At 35.1% G+C, this 6,748-nt stretch overlaps 1 long non-coding RNA gene across 4 annotated transcripts; it reads left to right on the forward strand.

Annotated features, from left to right (window-relative positions):
* The first annotated feature begins 1,079 nt into the window (after nucleotides 1-1,079).
* On the forward strand, nucleotides 1,080-4,197 carry LOC110915998. 4 transcript variants are annotated; one of them, XR_004872623.1, is made up of 5 exons: nucleotides 1,081-1,394; nucleotides 1,652-1,786; nucleotides 1,926-2,935; nucleotides 3,048-3,163; nucleotides 3,984-4,197. It is a non-coding gene; the product is annotated as an uncharacterized LOC110915998 (long non-coding RNA). The 4 variants fall into 4 exon arrangements; XR_002579415.2 differs by having other exon boundaries at nucleotides 1,083-1,394; nucleotides 1,926-2,909; XR_004872621.1 differs by having other exon boundaries at nucleotides 1,080-1,394; nucleotides 1,926-3,163.
* The last annotated feature ends 2,551 nt before the right edge of the window (nucleotides 4,198-6,748 follow it).

The following is a 6,748-nucleotide window of genomic DNA, read 5'->3' on the forward strand; positions in this document are numbered from 1 at the left end:
ATATGTGATCATAAAAAGGTGATTTGAGTATGATTTAGTAAAAATCAGTTATAAGCAGATTATAAACACTAAAATAAAGTTATTTTAAAGTGTTTAATGACATATAACTTTGTCATGATGTTTGCTAGCTTTGCATGTTGTACTTGGTGCATTAAAAGTTGTAAAATACGTGAAATCGCATGATTTATGTGACTTACACAAAAACTGCACTAATCTGATTAAAACCAATTAGTAAATAACATGTATTTTGTTAAAACATCAAGTCGTTTCAAGTTGGGATGATTATAGTAACGTTTAACGCAAAACTATGCGTTAAAACGGTCAAAAATCGGTTTTTCGAGTGATTTTTACAAAACTGATTTAGATCAGTAAGTAAACTGATGTTTTTAGTTTAAAAATAAGTATTATAACTAATTTTAAGTTTACTTGGTGTTTGGTTAGTCATACGTGACTTTCGCTAAAATACGCATTTTTCAATGTACACTAGTATGGGTAAAATCTTGGGTGAACCTTATGTGTTAAAATGTGTTATGTAATTTAAACATGAGAATGTGAAAATATGTTAAGTTTTAACATGATTTTAAAGATTCGGATTATGCATGTATATTTGTGCGTTTTGTGCGGTAGAAACGGTAAAAATCGCGTTAAATGTGTAACTTGTTTGTCGAGCATGAAATTTGATACATATGAGATATTTTATGTATATTTGCTTTAAAAATGACAAAATAGATAAGTTAACGAGATTACGTGTGTTACAGTGTTATATTATGTGAACATTTATGTATATATATTACGACGCGCAAATCGTAGATATATTGCGTATAAACGGGAGAGTTAACGGATTTACACAATAATGGTCACCAATAAAATCGTTCAAGTCACAAAATCATAAAATATATATATCTATACTATATTAATAAGCATATAGGAAGGGCAGAAATGGTCATTTGCCACTTTACAAGCCTTTAAAGCATATTGTACAACCACCTTAAGCACAAATGTTGAATCTGATAAAGCAACAAAAATTTGAGCGGCCAAACAAAATTTGGGCGGCCAGATCTTGTTTATTCAAATTTTGAACTCCCTCTGACACCAAAAGCTTCCAAAAACCTATCGCTAAGTATTCCTTTCTCTATACAATTTCAAATTTTGAATTAGAAATCAAATCTGGCCACCCATTTTCTCTCAAGAAACCATTAATCCTTCTCAGAGACAAAATTCAGATCTATCTAGAGTAATCCGCTCAACCATTTATACTTCTCATAGACAAAAATCCAGATCCATCAAGAGTAATCCGCACACTTCCTCCCATATCTGTTGAGCTGCTTGAAATTTCCGCCGCTGATACTCCGGCGACCGGCGTTGTTGCTCGCTTCGCCGTTAGGTCTCACCAGGTATGCACAAATTAGGGCAAATTTGTTTCGGTTTCATGATTTTTAGGTTTTAACTTGTATTTTGTAGTTGTTAAACGCTTGTTTTGAAAATTTTTTGGATTGGAAGAACATAGTTTTCAGATGAGAACAAGAAACAACTAGGGTTCTTAATTTGTGCTTTGTCAGTGGAATTATCGCTGAAATTGTAAATAACAAAATTAATATTTCTTTTATTGTTTCAATTCTACACTGATGGAATCTTTGATGCTTGATTACAGGAGTTTTATTTCATCACCTAGCAGAAAAAAGATAAAACACAGGAAAAAACCCTATAGAAAAAAGTCGGATGCATGAGGGTAGCCATGAAAGAACTGTTATATAATGCTGGTGTCGATATAAGTTTCAATGTGCCTGTAAGTGAATTTAAATCCATGGGTCAATTTGAGTTGCTTTGAATTCTAAACATGTTAAATGGGCAAAAGGGTTAGAATTATCAAGAAAATAATTTGGTATATTATAAGTTGTTGATAGACGATTACAAATATTTTGCAGGTAAAGAAGAGCCTGTACATGATGAGAGGAAATCGTTTTTTTGTTAATGTGGAGTGGTTTCTCTTCTCTACAGCCCTACTGGTTTTGACTTTGTAAAAGAACAGTTGCCTTTTCTACAACCCGTTTGAACCACATTAAACACTACACATTTAACCCGAAGTGGTTCTGACCCGTCACTTAACCAACCTTTTTTTTAAAAGCCAAAGGAGACCATATTATTCCAACCAAACACCAACGCTGTAAATTTATCAACTGTATGTTTTTATATGTTTCGAGGTCATGCAATTTATGTGACTGATTTCATTTTGTCTGGTTTGTGGCCCGGTTCTGTCCAAAACTAGAACCTTGCTGATTTTTTTTTTGTATTTTTCAGATTTGATATGATGTTTTATATGTGCTGGTACATTTGTTTTGTTTTTTAGTGGCATTGGCTTGAAAAGGTTTGAGCTTCTATCGGGGAGTATAATGGGATTGTTTGAATGGTCTGCTACCTTTGTGAAGAGATGCAGGAAGATTGTGAGTTAGTAGATTATGAGTAAGTATGAGACTGAGAGTATTCATTCACCAGTTCTATATAGTTGATTTTGAGCGAGGGTATTACTTCTACTATTCCAAATACTTGACCAAATACTTGATTGTGAGTGAGTGTTGCATTCCATCTGTTCTATATGATTGATTTTGAGAGAGAGTTTTACTCCATCCGTTCTAAATTACAGGAGCACTTTCCTGGTCTAATCATTTAAGTACATAGGAAAGTGCTTTTATAATTTGGAAGGGGAGGAGTATTAATTGAAGGGGAGACTCGAAGTTGAAAGAGGAGGCACTGGTAATGTTTAGAAACAGGGAGACCGGAGACGGTTATTCGCCTGAATCAAAGCAGACGGTGTAATATTAAGTTTTTTGATTTGATTGAATGCGGCTCTAAAAGTGTGGAATGAAACTTGAATGTTATCAACAATATGAAGGTTGTTATAGTTGGCATTTGTAAGTTAGGGTGTACTATTTTTCTGGTAAAGCTAATATTCATGTTATATTTTTTCAAGTCAACAGCTTTTTGATAAAAAAATCATTGCAACAACAATGTTTTGTTTGTTTTTATAATGTCAGCTATTGTTGATACAGGTTTGGATATGATTACCCTGGTGGTTATGATCGTGATATGGGTGGCAGGCCTGGCTTCCCCGATGACAGGCTTCGTGGTAGGTATGGCGGTCGTGGGTACCAAGGTGGTCTGTCTGGTAAGCATCAGTTTTTTTATATTTGTAATTCTTCTATAATTACTCAACTTGTAAACCGAATTTTTCTATTTTGCTAATATTTATTTGATCTATAAACTGTTAAACTATTGGACGTGCGTTCAGTAGTGTAATACTATTGTGTTGATCGTTTTTTATGAATTCAAAGTTATAAAAGGAGTTTAGTGATCTTTTATTTTGTTCTTGTTTTGATGGATACTTGGGGAGTTTTTTTGGGATTTCTTTTAACTAAATTTGCTTTATCTGCTTGAATTTTTGAATAAAGCAGTTTTGAATAAACAATTTCTATGATGCATATTGCATACTCAACATTACTTATCAGTTATCACGTACAGATAGACTTGGCAAACAGGTCGGTTCGGGTCATGGGTCAAAACGGGTTCGGGTCAAAACGGGCCAATTACAAAAAAGGGTTGTTTTGGTTCGGGTCGAAACGGGTTTGGGTCGGAACGGGTTCGGATCGAAACAGGTCCGGGTCAGAACGGGTTTCGGGTCGGGTCGGGTTGGTTAAAATTGCTTTCTTTCACGTCTAAGTTAGAAAAATGAATAGATTTGGTTAGCCGAACACTAATGTTCAAAGCTAATTTCTTTTTGTTGATTTCATGATACATGGGTTAAGTTATACCACCTTAATCTATGATGCAGTTTTACATGATTTGTTTCTTGTTCAATGTTAACCATGAGATTTATAACGATGCATTTTTACTCCTCTGATGATTCTGCTTAAACCGACTTGTAAGAGACTTCGTATGATAACTATTCGAGCTAATACGAATATTATCGTTATTATTTATGGGTGCAGTGTTTTTTGTTGTTTCCAAAAAATCCAGCTTCTATAAAAGACTTCAAAAGTGGAAATTGATCCCTTCCATCCCGACACGGGCGCTACCTCACCGCCTCAGCCATGTTCCGTGGTAAAATAAGCACAAAGGAAGTGGAACCGTCTATGACATTCCACCGACTGGTCTGAAAATGGCGTCCACGTTTATTGGAAACTCAACGTCGATCAGGAAATGTTTAGGCGTGTGAGCGAGCATTTTATGCCTATGTTTAGAAGGAAGGCTTTCTTGCATTGGTACACGGGTGAAGGAATGGATGAAATGGAGTTCGCTGAAGCCGAAAGTAACATAAATGATCTGGTTTCAGAGTATCAACAGTATCAAGATGCTACTGCTGATGACGAAGGTGAGTACGAGGAAGATGATGGTGGCGAGTACGAGGAAGAAGCATGAAATGATATGTGATGTGGGTATATGTGTATGTCTTAGGTTAAGTTTGTTGTCTTAGTCAGGCTTGAGTGTTGCTTTCTTAAATGTTGAATGTTTCGGTTGGTGTGTTATAGGGATCTTATTAACTAAATGCTAATGAATTTATAATGATGCATTTTTACTCCTCAATTTGATGGCGCCTCGGACACCCTTAACAGGTTTTCAATGTTATATACTACCTTGTGTGATATTGATACGGCCACCGCCACTCCTCCACATTCGAAATGGTTAATCTGAATTGCGAGTGGGATCATGACTTGGTCGCTTTCACTTTTACGTTCTGAACTAAACCATACTTGACGATATGGAAAAAATTGATCGAGATCTTCATGTTGTGAGACGACTGATAAACTAACGCTAAACGAGTATCCTATTGTAAATCGCTACTCCCGCTGCATCGCGCGGGTAAATGGCTAGTATATATATATATATATATATATATATATATATATATATATATATATATATATATATATATATATATATATATATATATATATATATATAGGGGATGGATCATGAGAAAACTAGTTTAAATGAGAAAACCAAAAAACTAACTAAAAAAACCTAAAAAAATACCAATTTTTTTTTTTTTACAATTTTTTAAAGAAAAATCGCTACTTTTTATGTATGGAAAAAAAATTTAAAAAAAAAACAAAATTGTTGTACTGCACATGTGCACTAATACGGAAAGCCTAAACCACTTAACCCACCCCCCACCCCCCAAAAACCTAAATTCACCCTCCCACCAAAAGCCTAACCCCCCCACCCCCCAAAAACCTAAACCCCCCACCCCCACCCCCAAAAAACCTAAAACTAAACCCTAAACATAAACCTGAAAAAAACCTAAACCCCCCACCCCACCCCCCACCAAAAAAAACCTAAACCCCCCTCCCCCCACCCCCCAAAAACCTAAACCCCCCCCACCCCCCCCCCCCCCAAAAAAAAACCTAAAACTAAACCCTAAACATAAACCCGAAAAAAACCTAAACCCCCCACCCCACCCCCCCCCCCAAAAAAAAAAAAACCTAAACCCCCCCCCCCCCCACACCCAAAAACCTAATCCTAATCCTAAACCTCCAAAAAAACTAACCCTAAAAGCTAAACTAGACTCAAAAAGCTAATTTTAAGCATGTAATGCAATTATACTACATGTTATATTGCACAAGTGCACTACTATAATAATAGTGTTGAAAACAAGACGACACCATAAATCTTTTTTTATGTCATAAAATTATGCTCGAATATACTTGAATGAAAGATAAGAAAATTTGTGATCTTATGGTGCCATTTTTGTTTTAAAATGATAACGTATGGAGAAATGGGAAATGTTTGAAAAGTTATATATTTTTTTTTCCAATTTTACCCCTCCTTCATTAAAAGTCCACCCTCCTTCAATAAAAGTCTCCCTCCCCCTCCTTTTTAGTGGATTTTAGTTAGTTTTCTAGTTTTCTCATTTATATTTAGTTTTCTCATGATCCTCTCCCTATATATATATATATATATATATATATATATATATATATATATATTAACATGCCAACATAATCAAGAATGATAACTTTATGTGAAAATCTCAAAGGATTTTTGTGTTATAAATATTGATTTAAAATTGTTCCTATATATATATAATAGGACGTGTAGTAATCAATCTCTGGGATTGCGCTATTTAAAATACGCACCCAAAGGTGAGTGTCACTAAACCCCTCTTTTTACTGCTTTGTATATATTTTGGGGCTAGAACACGCCAATAAAAGGGTTTAAGAATGTTTTTGGATAAAAACATACCTTTTAATATAAAGTATATATTTTCGTTGAAAATAAATGGAGTTTGATAAATCATACGTTTCGAGATAAACGTTTTTGATGAATGAATGTTTGGAGGAAATTGGGTTGGTACGGTGTTTCCGAGGCGAAACAGACCGTAAAGTTGGGACGGATGCCGGCCTGGTCTCAAGGGAAGGGGATTCAGGGGATTCGTACAACTTCGTGTATTAAATTTGTCATATTAGTAGGATATATATATATATTGTACGTGAGGCAGACATCATATTGGTCTCAAAATGGACCCTGCGCCCATGATGTCGATTAATCAGTTAAGTATTGCACACGAGGAATTGTTGGTAGATCTATCGGTTTGACAACCCCGTCGTGACCGGTCGCTCCGTGTCAAGTCAAACGACGAATTGATATTCTATTTATTGTCTAGCATTGATTATCCGTGCATAGTAAATATATAGTTCGTATTGTCTAGCTAACATACGAGTCTGAAAATTGACGCTATGAATTTAATATACAA

The sequence above is a fragment of the Helianthus annuus genome, chromosome 2 (assembly GCF_002127325.2).
Source record: "Helianthus annuus cultivar XRQ/B chromosome 2, HanXRQr2.0-SUNRISE, whole genome shotgun sequence".
NCBI classification, from domain to species: domain Eukaryota; kingdom Viridiplantae; phylum Streptophyta; class Magnoliopsida; order Asterales; family Asteraceae; genus Helianthus; species Helianthus annuus.